The sequence below is a fragment of the Apium graveolens genome, chromosome 7, assembly GCF_009905375.1.
Source record: "Apium graveolens cultivar Ventura chromosome 7, ASM990537v1, whole genome shotgun sequence".
Classification (NCBI taxonomy): Eukaryota; Viridiplantae; Streptophyta; class Magnoliopsida; order Apiales; family Apiaceae; genus Apium; species Apium graveolens.
In genome coordinates this window covers 121999927-122017288 of record NC_133653.1, presented here as the reverse complement: position 1 = coordinate 122017288, position 17362 = coordinate 121999927, and positions in this window count along the sequence as shown.

Sequence of the window (17362 nt, the reverse complement as noted above, 5' to 3'; positions counted from 1 at the left end):
ATTTTTTGAGCAAATAAAATATTGGTTTATATTATTTATATATCTCCTTTTTGTTTAGTTTTTGTAGTTTCATTATAAAATTTGGGCAAATTGAGCCATTTTAATGGTTGTAAAATTACAAGTTTACCCTTTTATTTTCAAAAATCACACAAATGACACCCATATATAGTTTAAGCAAAAATTAAGAAGAATTTATGTATACACCAATATTCAAAACCTTGCCCTTCCATTGTTAAATACATGTCACTACAATTATGCTACATATCTCATTAAATCCTATTTAAAAATCTTATTAGATAAACCACACAAACTCTTTCTATTATAATATTTTTCTATTATTTTAACTTTTGAGTAAAATTAAAATATTGCATTATATTATATATGTTGCATTATATTATTTATGTAACTCCCGTTTTTTAATTTCCATAGTTTAATTTATAACTATATATCCTTCTATATATTAAAATTGAACCATTTTAATGGCGGTAAAATTACAATTTTGCCCTTTTTTGTTCGAAAATTATAAAAATCCGATTTCTCGCTCAATTTTAGCGAAAATTAGGTATATTGTAGTGTTCACTAAGAATCAAACCCCAAATCTCCTAATCAAAGATTTCATATCACTATGATTGTTCTAGATAACATCCTTACTTACTTTTAAATTATTATTAGATTAACCGAATCCTCTTATTTTATCAAAATTTTCTTTTATTACTTTATTTTTTGAGCAAATAAAATATTGGTTTATATTATTTATGTGTCTCTTTTTTGTTTAGTTTTTGTAGTTTCCTTATAAAATTTTAAAAATGCCACCATCTCATATTTGTTTCACTCGGCTCATATTTATTTCTAATTTGTTTCACTCACTTCACATTTATAAATTCTCTTAGTGTGTATATATATATATATATATATAGGGTTAGGTTCTATGGAGTCCCATATTTCATTGGAGTCCTTGGAGTCCATATATGTTCTGCAAGTAAAATATAGCTTAAATTGTTGCAAAACGTATTATTTTTTGAATGATATTCTACAAATATCACAATTTTATTGAAAATCTTGCGGATTGAATAGATTTTACAAGTCGAATGTTGCAAAACATATTATTTTACAAAACATGCTTAGTTTGCAGAACATAAATGTATATACTTTATTAAATAATTTTTATAAAAACAGTATTTAAAAAATTATAATAATTTTAAAATAATCTATAATTTTATTGATCAATTTTTTACATTATAATATAATAAACATTTTTAATTTTTCATTCATTTACATTATAAATTAATTTTAATATGATTTGATATTTTAAAATATGAGATATTATCAATATTTTTATATTTACGAATTATTAGACAATTTTTTATTTAAAAAAATATATTAAAAATACAAAATTATTGTTTTTTTAATTATTTCCCGCATCACCGCGGGAATCCCCGTTCCGGCGGGGACCAATAATGAAAAGAATTCTCGTTTAGGATTCAAGGTGCATTAGGGAAACAGGGCGGGAATTGTACTCCCTCACCCCGAAGTGACACAATGCATATCCCTACAAACAAACTTCAAATATTTTTGTTATAATTATAGTTTTTAATTATTTTATTAACATATAGCTTACAATAAATATCTAATCTCGAAATTCTCGGGCTAAGTTAAAATCGAACTCTACGATAAAAAATAATTTTTCACCACTTAAGTTATCCAACACCACTTTATTGGTATGTATGAAAAGAAAAAGAAGTAAGACAATCGAGTAAAAATTTAAAATAAATTATTTATCATATTAAAAAAATTATATCTGTATAAATACAAATTCATTCGAAATAATATTTTAATATATATGAAGGCCCGTGCCTCGCACGGGCTTTTACGATAGTATTATTATATTTGATATTGATAATTTCAATATAACATATATTTTATAATTTATTTTATTTCTTATTTGATTATTTTTCACATTATAAATTTGTAACTAGAATATAGGTAATTTACTAAAAATATTACTTTTTGTAAAATTAATTGTGATTCTACTCAAAAATAATATTTATAATACGATGTTATTTTAGGTTGAGGGTTGCATCTTAGGTTGTAAATATGTTTTGCAATTTAGAGAACCTATATTTGCAAACTTTTTATAATCTTAGGTTGCACGTATTTTTGCTAATATTTTTAAAAAATGATAGTATTTTTTGCAAACAAAATTGTAAAACTTTGGTATTTATTAAAAATCTCAATATTTAATAATATCATATAATATGTTTACGTAATTATTTTTTTATTTATATATATTTTTTTTTCTTAATCTTGTGGAGTTTGATCAAAATTAGAACGTTGTGTGGATTTGCATCTTGCGGCGTTTGTAATAATATTTTATAATTTTTCGGTTCTAGTATTGATTTTGAAAAAAAAAATTATACTTAATTGTCATAGTACTTTTAAATATATTTTATTAGATTGGTATTTCAATTTTGAATTATAATAATGTTTTATTATTATTATATTTCTTCCTATTTTTTGTGTTTTATAGGATTTATGTGCTCTAAATTTTTTAAAGACAACCCGTAATTTTCCCTTGAATTTTATAAGATGCATGTGCTGTAAATTTTTTAAAAGACAACTGTAATTTTTCTTGTTACAAAAAAAAAATAAAATACATGTAAAACTTATACATAAATATAATTTAAATGTGTTCTTTATTTTATAAAATTAAAATTAAAACTATCTATTCACAAATATTTTAAATTAAATTGTTTCTTGTATTATATATATAATATAATAATTTTAATAATATTTTATATCATTTAAGAATATATAATTATAGTTCACATAATATGTTTACGTAGTTATTTTTCTTTTACTTACATATTTTCTTTTCTTAATATTGTAGAGTTTGATCAAAAATTTGTTTGGTGTTTGCATCTTGCCAATATTTTATAATTTTTCGATTGTAGTAATGATTTGCAAAAAAAACTTTACATTTTGTTGTGATAGTACTTTTAAATTTATTTTATTAGTTGGTTTTTCAATTTTGAATTATAATAGTTTTTTATGATTATTATTATATTTCTTCATAATTTTTATGTTTTATAAAATTCATGTACTCTGAATTTTTTGAAAAACAATGTGTAACTTTCCCTTTTTACAAATTGAAACATGTTAGGAAATGTTGTGAACTTGATGATAAATTAAACAAAACACCTTAGTAGATTTAACTTTGTGAATTTTGTAGCACTCGATGGATGATCAAATACAGTCCCGACAGATGATTTAATATAGTCCCAACGGATGACGATTTGACATCCACCGGGTGAGTAGCTTATGTAAAAATAAGATATGTAGCACATTTCTGCAAACAATTTTGTGTAGATTTTGTAGGAGCATATGAGTCATGTTGACTACTAGTGGATATGCAAAATAAGTTGATTAATTGTAAATATAAGATGTCTTTTAATTATGTATAAGTGAAATGGAGTCAAGTAACAAATAGCTACCCGACGGATGATCAACAAAGCTACCCGACGGATGATCAACAAAGCTACCCGACGGATGACAAACATGTACCCGACGGATGATCAAATTCAAATATCTGTTGACAGTGATAACATAGTCACATGCGTTGGGTGTTTGCAAAAGGAATGTGGCATCCTGTTAAGCAAGAATTTGAGAACAAAGATGCATTACCATTTTCATGCTATTATGAAGATATTCAAAGATGCTGGAATAGAGTAGTGAAGCAGCATGGAGTTAGACTAGATATGTTTTGTTTTATTATCTTGTCTTATTGTCATGTAAACTTGGTAATATATAAACCAAGTGTAGCTAGTAGAACATTCAACTAAGCAAACACATTTCAAAGAGAGATAGAAAAAGCTGTACTTGTCAAGAATTTCTCAGTAGTTTATTTGTTCTACTTGTAAGCAGCTGTGAGCTATTCAAGCTTCACAGGGTTCTCATTCGATATATATATATATATATATATATATATATATATATGTATATATATATATATATATATATATATATATATCTGGTGGATATTGTTGTGCTTGCTGAGCAGGCCTAACTCCACATTAGTATGATATTGTCCGCTTTGGGCCGAGCCTGTACAAGTTTGTTTTTGGACAACTCCCAAAAGGCCTCATACTAATGGAGTTATCTGGCTGCTTATATTCTAGCAATCTGCCCTTCCCACAAACGATGTGGGACAACTCCTAACAATCTCCCCTTCACACATCGAGCTTGGCACCAGTCGAATCTTCCACCTGATTATGAATCTGCTCCCCCTGGACCCATACTGGAAGTTCATCTGGCTATCTGCTCCCCCTAGGCCCATACTGGAAGGACCACCTGCCTATTTTCTTGAGCCCATACTGGCTAGCCCATCTGCCTCCTCCTCGGTCCATTCTAGAGCCCACGTGAGATTGTTATGGACCGTTTATAACCTTAAGCTCTGATACCACTTGTTGAGTATATAACAACGAAAGCAATACCCAAAGCGAATAAACAAGAACAAGAAAATAAACGACAATCACACAAGACAAAGATTTATGTGGTTCGGAAATTCCTACTCCACAAGCCGCGCTAATCTTGTATTGATCTCTCACAATTTGTTGTGTCATGATTTTACAATTACATGAGTATTTATAAGAGAAGAAACTAGGCTTAAATCAAAATTACAGTCCAAATCTGAAAAGTAGACTAATCCATAAACTAATCTGAATCTGAATAGTCTATTTTCATGGGCTTAATTAATAGACTCCATAAAACCCAATAATCTCCCACTTAGAGTCTGGCCAATCTTCACTTCACTCTTGTAAGTCTAGTAAAATTAATTCTTCAATCAATAACTCTAACTAGTGCAGCGCCTTCTCATCAATCAATTTTGAAGGCAAGTTGAAGCTACACAAAGCTTCAACTTTTCATTCGTAACCACCTTAGTCAACATATCTGCAAGATTCTTTGAATTAAGGATTTTCTTCAAGGATAAAGTATTATTGCTTAACAACTCTCTTGTAAAGTGATATCTCAGCTGAATATGCTTCGTCCTAGCATGAAACACGGGATTCTTTGCAAGATGAATAGCACTCTGACTGTCGCTATACAAAGCACTGTCCACCTGTTTCTTGCCCAACTCCTCAAGAAAATTCTTCAACCAAATCATATCCTTGCTAGCTTCAGAGATAGCCATATATTCTGCTTCTGTGGTTGAAAGAGCAACAATCTTTTGAATTCGAGATATCCAACTAACTGCGGTGCCACCCAAAGTGAAAATATAACCCGTTATATTTTTTCTTGTATCCAAACATCCACCCAAATCTGCATCAGAGAACCCTTCCAAGATAACATCTTTCTTACTGAAACATAGTGCAAACTTGGATGTGCCTTTCAAGTAGCGTAACAACCACTTGACTGCTTCTCAATGCTCTCTTCCTGGATTAGACATAAATCTGCTAACAACTCCCACTGCATGAGCAATGTCTGGCCTTGTACACACCATAACATACATTAAACTGCCAACTGCAGATACATAAAGAACTATAGCCATATATTTCTTGCCTTCATCCGTTTTAGGTGATTGCTTCTTTGTGAGATTAAAGTGACTTGCCAACGGTGTACTTCTGGTCTTCGCATCCGGGACACTGAATTTCTGCAACAATTTCTCAATATACTTCTCCTGAGATAATTTTAAAGTACCTTCAGTTTTATCGCTTATGATGCTCATACCAAGTATTTGTTTTGCTGCACCCATATCCTTCATCTCAAACTCCTCAGACATCTATCTCTTTAACCTATTAATTTCCCTCATGTTTGATCCTGCTCAACATGTCATCAACATACAACAACAACAATATGATTTAAGATGAGTCAAACTGTTTTAAGTAACAACAATGATCCATAGCACTCCTCATGTATCCATTCTTCATCATAAAGCTGTCAAACTTCAAGTACCATTGTCTCGGTGCTTTCTTTAAACCATACAAGCTTTTTATAAGTTTGCAAACAAGGTTTTCTTTCCCAGCTACCTGAAATCCCTCCGGCTGAACCATATAGATGTCCTCCTCAAGATCACCATGTAAGAACGCGGTCTTAACATCTAGTTGCTCTAGATGTAACTCCTCTGCAACCACAATGCTTAGCACAATTCTAACTGTAGTCATCTTAACAACATGAGAAAATATATCGATATAGTCAATACCCTTTTTCTGTTAATAACCCTTGACTACTAACCTTGCCTTGTATCTTTTGTTGCTATCATGTTCTTCTTTGATCCTGAACATCCACTAATTATGTAAAGCCTTATTTCCTGCTGGTAACTCTGTTAAAGACCAAGTCTCATTCTTATCAAGAGAACTCATCTCCTCATCCATGGCTGATTTCCACTGAATTGAATCATCCACTTGTACTGCCTCTGAATAACACTGAGGCTCCCCGTCCTCGATCAATAACATATAATATGCTGAAGGAGAATATCTTTGTGGTGGCCTCACACTTCTGCTAGATTTTCTTACCTCAGTCTGTGGAGTTACTGGAACCCTGTCATCAATATTCTCCAAACTCCCATTATTTCCTGCAAGATCTGTTTCTGTAATATCTTCAAGCACTGCTTCCTCTTTCTCAGGTTATTCCTTTGTAAACTCAGAATCGACTACAAGTTTATCCTTATACACTGCATTCTCATTAAAAGTAACATCTCTACTTCTAACGACCTTCTTAGTCAGTTCATCCCAGAAACGGTATCCCATATCATCTGAGCCATAACCAATGAATATACACTTCTTTGCTTTCGGATCAAGCTTGTCCATGTCGGAATCTTTAACACGCATATAAGAAACATAACCAAAAACTCGCAGGTGTGAAAGATTTACCTCTTTTTCCTGCCACTCTTCTTCAGGAATCTTGAACCCCAAAGGACTTGAAGGTCCTCTATTTATGAGATACGCAGTTGTGCTAACTATATCATCCCAAAACATCTTTGGCAACCCTGCATGTAATCTCATACTCTTGGCCCTCTCATTTAAGGTCTTATTCATGCGCTCTGCAACACCATTCTGTTGCGGTGTCTCTAGAATAATTTTAATCATTCTAATCCCATATTCCGCGCAATAGATTTTAAACTCATCACTGATGTATTCACCTCCATTATCTGACATCAAACTCTTCACCTTTAAACCAGTCTGATTTTCTACTTCAGTCTTCCACTTCTTGAAAGTAGCAAACATATCTGATTTATTCTTCAAAAAATAAACCCATACCTTTCCAGTGGAATCATCAATGAAAGTGACATAGTAGCGAGATCCACCCAACGTTGTAACTGTTGTTGGACCATATACATCTGTATGAACTAGCTCTAACTTCTTAGCCTTGGGGGTCCTCCCTGATTTTGCAAAAGTAACACGTTTCTGCTTTCCAAGAACACATGGCTCACAGAATCCAACTTCCACATTCTTCAACTCTGGAATCTTCCCCTTCGAAGTTAACAACTTCATACCTTTTTCACTCATATGACCAAGCCTTTGGTGCTACAAAGTTGAAGACTCAATCTCATCAGCAACTGCATTTGCTTCATAGCTAGATTGTTCAACAACGTATAAAGTCTCATTTTTCTCTCCACGAGCAATAACTAGATTCCCCTTTATAACCTTCCATTGTCCGTCTCCAAAAGTAACTCGATACCCTTCCGTATCTAACTGACCCATAGATAACAACATCTTCTTCAGTCCAGGAATGTACCTTACATCTTTCAACGTCCAGCTAGTTCCCAAAGAGGTTCTGAGATTAATATCTCCCATGCCCGCAATATCCAAAGTCTCATCATTAGCAAGATGAACTTTACCAAAATTTCCAACTCTGAAATTTAACATTAAATCCTTGCAAGGGGTAGCATGGAACGATGCACCAGAATCCATAACCCATGATTCAACCGAACATTCAACACATTAAATCAAAGCATCGTCATCCTCCACTTCTTCAACTACGTTAGCTGAATTATCCTCTTTACTCTTTCCTTTAGGAACCGCGGGAGCCGTGCACTAATTTCTGAAGTGACCCTTCTTCTGACAATTCCAACAAACAATATCCTTGCGATCTTTGGATAGTCCTCTCTTCTGTGACTTCGATTTGCCACTGTAACGCCCACCAAATCCGGGTCAGAAGTTTGGGGGTCCATAACACATACACACTATATTTAAACCTGTTTATGAATATAAGAGTATATATAGGTATGCAATGACCCTACTTACCATAATCCATGGATCGATGCAGTTTAAAGTATGTCCACAAGCCACAATCTTATTTATTATACGAACGTACCAAACCTAGTTTATTTATCTTACATTGGAAATTTCAACTTTATTACAAACTATAAACACAACCAAGCCAAACATCCTCTGCTAGTCTATTCCAATTCAACCTGGATACCCAGCTCGCACACTTGTCTGGGGATCCTCGCTACCACCAGTTTCCTTTTTCACTGGAAAAGAATATAAACAGTTTCGCAAGAGTGAGCTAACTAGCTCAGTAAGTCACAAAGACAGTAACTGAGATTAACAATGATTAAGTGATATGATATAAGGAATCAAGTTTGCTGATAAATAATTATTAGAATTGGATATTCATTTTCATTTAAAACCCAAGGTTAGGCTGCTGATCAGTCACGCACTAACCCCGAGCAAGGCTCCCATCTTTGCTCTATATACTGGATCCAAGGCACGCATTGGCCTATTATGACCACGAATCTGGTCTGACCACGAATCTGGTCCACATTTATAAAACCATCCAATTCTAAAACAATTCAATATAATAACTAATGTAAATCAATAAGTTGAATCATAAACAACATTTATCTAGAAGCATAGGGTGATTCATAACACCATGAAGAAGTAACAGAAAATTCGAAAAGATTGGCTTTCAATCAAGGAAAAGTTTAGAAAGTAGAAGACCAAGGGTTCAAGGGTTTCAAGAATTGGTCTTCTGATAAACAAGGAATAAGGGTTGGTATGTTAAGAGACTCAATATCAGAATCAGTATGTGGTAGATATGTATTTATGGAGTAGTATCATATGTGTATGACTCGTATCTGAGAATCCAACAATCAACAGTTTATGAAGAACAGGCTTATGACTCAAGATCAATAAGAATCAGGGTTTAGGTTTAAGTACTTCAAAGTACTTGCAATATAGAATAATAATCATTTAGAGTAACTGCAACACAATGAAGAATGTTCCAAAATACTTGCAATAATCAAGAGGAAAAGAAACACTTGCCTTATCGATTCACTTTCACTTTACTAGCACTTATTAATTGATTCCCACTCACTGACTACCTGCTTTCCCTTTCTACGCCTCGCTTCCTCTATTAAACATCACATGTACTTATCAATACTTACACTCATTTCGTTCTATTCGTTACAAGCTTCTAACTACCATTCGTTTCACCCAAATCCGACGTATGGATTGAAAATTATGAACAAAACTGTCAAACAACGCACGTACAGTCATATTATGCATCAATTAGATCACATATAACACATAGCACGTAAGATATTCAATTAATATAATTTAATCAAAGAAGATTCGGGGTTAAAATGATGTTCCAGGTATTTATTACAAATTTTTAAACATTTTTCGGAATTTAAATGGGACTCCGAATCATTTTATAATTAAATAATAGGGTTCGAACACCCGAATCTGGCTTTAAAATATTTTTATAATAATTATGAAGCCTTGAAAATAATTTAAAATAATATTTTAAAGCTCGAAACTATTTTTCGGAATTTTTTAAATCAATTTTAAATAATTAAATCTAATTATTAAATCAATTAAAATTAATTAATAACTAATTAAATTAATTAATCAATTAATATTTAAATTAATTGACTAATTAAATAATTAATTACCAACTAAAATTAATTAATTAAATAATTAAGATTTTTTTAGAATTAAAAATAATTTTTCAGAATTAAATATAGATTTTTAGAATTGAAAATAAATAAAAACAATTTTTGAAATTAGGGGGAGATTGAAAGGCATATGTTATAGCCTATTTGTTTATTCGAGGATTTAACTCAACTCAAATAAGAATGTAACAAGTAAATAGGGGTTCTACCGTCAAAGAAGATCTCTCAAAGTAACATATGTCAAAGGATTAAGGAACATTTTTCATCTACAGACTTGAGGAATTAATTCACTGGAAGAAGCTCAAGAAATTGATCAAGCCTCAGTGATATAAATCAAGATTGTGGATTTAATTAAGTGACAGAGATCTTGTCAGGGTATCAATTAATTACAGGGATTTAATCTGAAGAAAATCAAGTTATTAAAATCAAGACATGAAGAAACATCACAGAAGTTAGTCATTCATGAACCAGACAGTAAATCGAGTGTCAACATTGAAGTGATGGAATTGATTCATAATTTTCAGTGATTTTCAGAAGATTATCAGAAGAGTGGTTGTTGTTCAAGAATAGTATTAATTATCTATTAATTAATTAAGTCATATAATTTAATTAAGAAAATAAATTATATCTGCAAAGATTAATTTATTAATTAATTGAATTAATTGGTTAATTAATTATGAATTAATATTTTGTATTTTCAGAATTGATTTTGAATAAATATTCAATATTAATTCAGCAAGACAAACATTTGAACTGGTATGACAATTGGATTGTCATACCGAAAGTCTTTCCAGTTCTTTTAGATTGTCTTGCCGAAAGTCTTTCCAGCTCAAAGGATTGTCTTGCCGATAGTCTTTCCCGCTCAAAGGATTGTCTTGCCGATAGTCTTGCCAGTTCATTCAATAGTCTCACGGATTGTCTTGCTAGATCAAAGGATTGTCTTGCCAGTACAATTCAATTGGATTGTTTGATTACTTAAAAACAGAAGTAGATCTTTCAACAGATAGTATTGAATATTTCAACCAACTCAAGAACACAAAAACAAAAAGAAAGCAGAGAACTTATTATCTTCAACTGCAATATTACAGGACATTAATTTCTAGTATTTATTGTTAAATCTAAACCACTAGAAATCCTTCTCTTGTTCTTGTATAACTATCTAGCGGATCAAAATCCCTAGAACTTAATCTCAAATTGCCTTTAGCATTAGATCTTTTTATTTCAAAAATAGAAAAAGTTCATGTCGAATTTATTCTAGATTTGGAATAATTTATTTGAGATTAATCGCTTATAAACGATACCGTTGTTTTAACACCTTTCAACTTTAATAATAGTTTTATTTAACTTGAATTTTGTTTCACTTTTTTATTCCGCATTATATTCGATTAAACAGTATAGTTTGTATTCAACCCCCCTTCTACAAACATATTGGGACCTAACAATTGGTATCAGAGCCTTCTGATTAGCGAACAAATCAAGATCCTAGACTTTTGTTATTCTTCCACTCTTTGAATTTTTATTTACTCAAAAATTCATAATGACTACACAAAAAGTTGGAACTCTTAAAATTCCACTGTTCGATAAAGAAAATTATATTATGTGGAAGAAGAAGATGCTCTTGTTTTTACAAGTTGCAAATCCCAAATATCTGGACGTGTTAAAGAAGGGTCCAAAAATTCCGATGGTTATTGAACCAGAGGTTATAGAAGATGATGTTGTAATTACCAAAGCTAGAACCTATGTAAAAGATCCTGAGGATTTTTCTCCTGCTGAAAAAGAAAAAGCCTCCTTGGATGCCAGCCTTCAATTAATTTTAGTTGGTTCCCTTGATCCCTTGATGAACAGACATGTGATGAATTGTAAAAATTCCAAACACATCTGGGAAACTATTGAGGTGATTAATGAAGGCACAGAGGAAGTTCAGGAGAACAAGTTAGAGATCCTAACCTCTGAGTATGAACATTTTAAATCCAATCCAGGAGAAGGAATCACTGAAGTGTTTGAGAGGTACAATGCATTGATCAACAACCTGAACATAAATGGAAAATATTATTCAATCAGAGAGGTCAACAAAAAGTTCCTTTTAACACTGCCAACTCATCTTGAACATAGAATCACTGCCATAAGAGAAGCGAGAGATCTGAATTAGATTTCTTTGGAAAGACTCTATGGTGTGCTAAAAACCTATGAGTTGGAGCAGATTCAGCAGAAGGAAGTCTACGGGAAAGGTAGAGTGGTCAGCACGTCTACTGCTCTAGTAGCTGAAGAACAACAACAACAACAACAACAACAACAACAACAACAATCTCAACAGTCAGAGAGAATGGTACAGTCTTCCAAGGCTGAGGAAAATATGATAGTAGCAGAATTTGATCCTCCTACTACAAATCAATCAGGAGATGAGTTTTACTCCTTGGAAGAACTGGAGCAATTGGAAGATGAGTCAATGGCACTAATTGTCAAGAGATTCTCCAATGTCAGATTCAAGAGGAATCCCAAGTTCAAGTACAAGTCCAACTACAACAGATTCCAGAAAGGTGGATCTTCATCCTCTAACACCAGCAGTGGTGGATACAAAACAGGGATGGTTGATCGGAGCACTATTCGATGCTTTAACTACAATGAGTTGGGACACTTTGCCACAGAATGCAGGAAGCCAAAGCAAGTAAGGAAGAACTCTTATGATTCTAATCAGAAGAGTAAATCTGAAAGGGCTTACCTGGCAAAGGGAAGGAGTTGGGATGATACTGACAGCGAAGATGAAGAAGTTGGGAATCTTGCTCTTATGGCTATTGATGGAAACACTTCATCATCAAGAAAAGAAGTAAAATTTACTGATGCTGAATTAGTTTATCATCTAGGAGGCTCCTTAGATTGTGCTCGTCGTGATAATGAAATGTTAACTCAACAAATCAAAGACCTTGAGAAAGAGGTTAATGAATTAAGGCTTGTGCACATTAATCAAGACAAATTAAAAGAACAAGTATCTTTTCTAGAGAATAGAGTTGACTGTTATAGACAACTCGAAACTATTCTCAAAGACAAGATCACCAGTCTTGAGACTAAGGTTAAAGCTTACTTTAATTCTTGCTCTAAGGCTAAAGAGTTCTACAATAAGCAAGCTATTAATCAAACATCTGGAGTAGGTTATGATTATAATGTTGCTATTGGAGAATTAGGCATAAACTCCCCTCATCATGTTTATGCTAAAGGTAGGGAAGTACCACATGTGCTTAAGGGTGTTGATAAACCCCTATATAAAGAATCAATTGCTGAACCATTTGATGAGACCTCCTTTATTATTAAAGAAGAAATACGTGCTGAAGATCTTGCTAATGAGAAGGTTGTTTACAAGTGAAGTGTGTCGAAAGTTCCAGTCAAAGTTGTGAAAGCAACTAAGACTAACTCAGACACACCTGAGTTGGATAACAAAAATGCCATGCTTACCATGCATAATTTGCCTGTTGCTAATTCCTCTCATAAAGTATATGGTGTTCCTAATTGCATGTCTTGTGCTTTTAATTTGATGTATGCTTATTTTAATGGTAAGCATGTTTCTAGTGATAAGACTACTCCTCGTCAGCATGTGAATAATAGGAAGCATAATAGGTCTAAGACTGCTAGTCCTCCTAAAGCTAGAAAGGAGACATTTGTGCCCAAGCCTAAACAGAAATTTGTCAAGGCTGTTTACAAGGTCAAATGTCCAGTCGATGAGAAAGTTGAGAACATAAAAGTTAAGAATGTTGTTTTGCCTGATAAAGGCCAATTCTACAAGTATTCCGGACCCAACCAAGTTTGGGTTCCGAAGAAGGTCTAATCCATTTGTATTGCAGGGCATTAAACAGGTGGAACCGGTAGTGTGGATTCTTGACAGCGGATCGTCAAGACATATGACCGGAGATAGAGCCCTGCTATCAAATGTGGTTGAGAAAGCTGGCCCAGTGGTTACCTTTGGAGATAACAACAAAGGTTTAACTGAGGGATATGGCTGTTTACAAGCTGGAAATGTTATGATTGAAAATGTGTATATTGTGCAAGGACTTGAACATAATCTACTTAGTATCAGTCAGTTCCGTGACAAGGGCTACTATGTTTTATTCGACAAGCTAAAGTGTCAGATCCTGCATAAGAAAAGTGAAAAACCCTCCTTGATGGTAATCCAAAAAGGTAATCTGTTCGTAGCTGACATGAACTCTGGAAGCAGTCCTGAAGTCAACTGTTTCTATGCAAAGGCATCGTCAAATGAGAGCTGGCTATGGCACCAGAGACTTTACCATCTCAATTTCAAAGCAATAAATTCTCTTGTTAAGAGAGAATTGGTCAGAGGTCTGCCTCAACTGGAATTCTCCCCAGAAGGACTGTGTGAGGCATGCCAGAAAGGAAAGTCAAAGAAAGCAAGTCACAAAGGCACTGACACATCCTCCATAACTGGTATTCTTCAATTATTGCACATGGATTTGTTTGGACCAGTAAATATTCTTTCGATGTCAAAGAAGTGTTACTGTCTTGTGATAGTTGATGACTATTCCAAGAATATGTGGGTTTTATTCCTTCACTCTAAGGATGAAACACCACAAGTTGTGATTGATCATATCAAGTTGATCGAGTTAGATTCTAATGTCCCTGTTAGAGCAATAAGGTCAGATAATGGAACAGAATTCAAGAATTCACTTCTCAATGGATTCTGTACAGACAAAGGGATTACCAGACAATTTTCAGCTCCTAGAACCCCTCAGCAAAATGGAGTGGTAGAAAGGAAGAATCGTACATTGATTGAAGCTGCAAGAACTATGTTAAGTGAATCAGGTCTTCCAATGTACTTTTGGGATGAAGCTGTCAATACTGCATGTTATACTCAGAATCGAACTCTAATCAACAAGGACCTCATGAAGACTCCTTATGAGATTATGAATGAACAGAAACCTTCTATCAAATACTTTCATATATTTGGTGCCAGATGCTTCGTGCTCAAGGATGGAGATGACTGTCGTGGTAAATTCGAGGCAAAGGCATATGAGGGTATTTTTGTTGGTTATGGAAGAAGATTATACAGGGTGTATATCATTGATCAACACAAAGTAACTGAAAGTGTCAATGTTACATTTGATGACACTAAACTCCCTAGTATCCAAACTGAAGATCATTTTAAGAAACTGAAGTTTGATGATATGTTAGATTCAGAATCAGAAAATGATCAAGAACCTGTGGTTGCTGCTGGTGAAGAACCTGTTAATCATGATGATACTCAAGGTAATGGTGATGGAAACATTGGCAACAATGGAGATACCACTGCTACTGACGAAGAATCATCAAGTCAACCTGGCAACAACTCAGGGGGAGATGCTGAAGGATCAACTAGTAGGACACAACATTCCAATGTATTTCAAGGCGAATCATCAAGATCAAATCTTCCAAGGCAGACTGTCTGGAATAAAGCTCATCCTTTTGAGTTGATTATTGGTGATCCAGATTTAGAGTCAGAATTAGACATGCTACTCAAAATGAATGTCTGTTCTCAGGATTTCTTTCTGAGATGGAACCTAAGAAGATTGAAGAAGCACTGACTGATCCAGATTGGGTGATTGTTATGCAAGATGAACTCAATCAGTTTGAATATCAACAAGTCTGGAAACTGGTACCTAGACCTACACACAAGAAAGTTGTTGGTACTTGGTGGGTATTCAGGAATAAACTAGATGAAGATGGCGTGGTTACAAGAAACAAAGCAAGACTGGTAGCTAAAGGGTATTCTCAAGCTGAAGGCATTGATTATGATGAAACATATACTCCAGTGGCTAGACTAGAGGCCATCAGGATATTTCGGGCATTCGCAGCATTCTCGAACTTTAAAGTTTATCAAATGGATGTCAAGAGTGCATTTCTGAATGGAAAGCTGAATGAAGAAGTGTATATAGAGCAACCTCCTGGTTTTGAAGATCCAGATCATTTGGACTATGTCTACTTTCTTTTCAAAGCTATTTATGGTTTCAAACAGTCTCCGAGAAAATGGTATGACACTCTTTCTGAATTTCTAATTGAAAATGGCTTTACTAGAGGTGTCATAGACAAAACTCTCCTTTCTAAAAAACATAAGAATGATACTTTATTAATCCAAGTCTATGTGGATGATATAATATTTGGGTCTACTAATGATAGTCTCTATAAGAGATTTGCTAAGTTAATGCACAGCAAATTTGAAATGAGCATGATGGGAGAGCTGAAGTTCTTTCTTGGATTACAAGTAAATCAAAGGTTACATGGAATATTTATTTGTCAATCCAAGTATCTCAAGAAACTCCTCAAAAAGTACAATCTAGAGGATTCTGCATCAGCAAGGACTCCGTCATCTACAGCTGTCAAGCTTGGACCATGTGAAAACTCCATTAAGGTAGATGTCACAAGCTACGGAGGTATGATTGGCTCGTTATTCTATCTTACTGCAAGTATACCAGATATTATGTATGCTACATGCTTATGTGCAAGGTTCCAAGCGGATCCTAGAGATATTCATCTCGTTGCTGTTAAACGAATCTTGAGATATCTTAAGGGAACACCAAATCTAGGTATTTGGTACCCTAAAGAATCTGGTTTTAACCTTGTTGGATATACAGATTCAGATTATGCAGGAAGTGTTGTTGATAGGAAAAGCACCTCAGGGAGTTGTCAATTCCTAGGTAGCAGGCTAGTCTCATGGTATAGCAAGAAACAACAAACAGTTTCCAACTCAACGGCCGAGGCTGAATATATTGCTGCTGGAAGCTGCTGTGCTCAAATCTTGTGGATTAGGAACCAGCTACGGGACTATGGCTCTGTATTGAACAAAATCCCTATTCTATGTGACAATACAAGTGCAATAGCCATCACCAACAACCCTGTGCAACACACAAGGACCAAGCACATTGACATCAGGTATCATTTTATTAGAGAGCACGTCATGAATGGTACTGTTGAACTATTTTTTGTTCCAACAGAAGAACAAATAGCAGATATTTTCACTAAACCACTTGATGAATCCATATTTACCAGATTAGTTGGTAAATTGGGTATGTTGAATAGCTTTAGTGATTAAACTAGTTAATATCTGAGATCTGTTCTTGAATGAATTCACAAATGAATTTTTCATGAATGAAAAATTCATTTACAAATTTATTTTATCATATTTACCATATTTCTTGCTTAATTCTATATAATTTTTATTATATTATCTTATTTATTTATTCAAATTTTTAATTTTAATATCTCAGAATATTTTATTTTCTCTAAAAAATATTTTTCTATGAATTTTATTTGCTAAAATTCAACGAAAATCTATTTTTGGACTAAAATATAATTATTTCTGAATATTTTAACTTTGTAAATATTTTCTGTACTTGTAAATTCTGTTTATATTTGTTTTATAACTGCAATGACAATCGACAAGACTTTTGCAATTGTCTTGCTGAAAGTCATTTCAGTGTAATTGTGTTT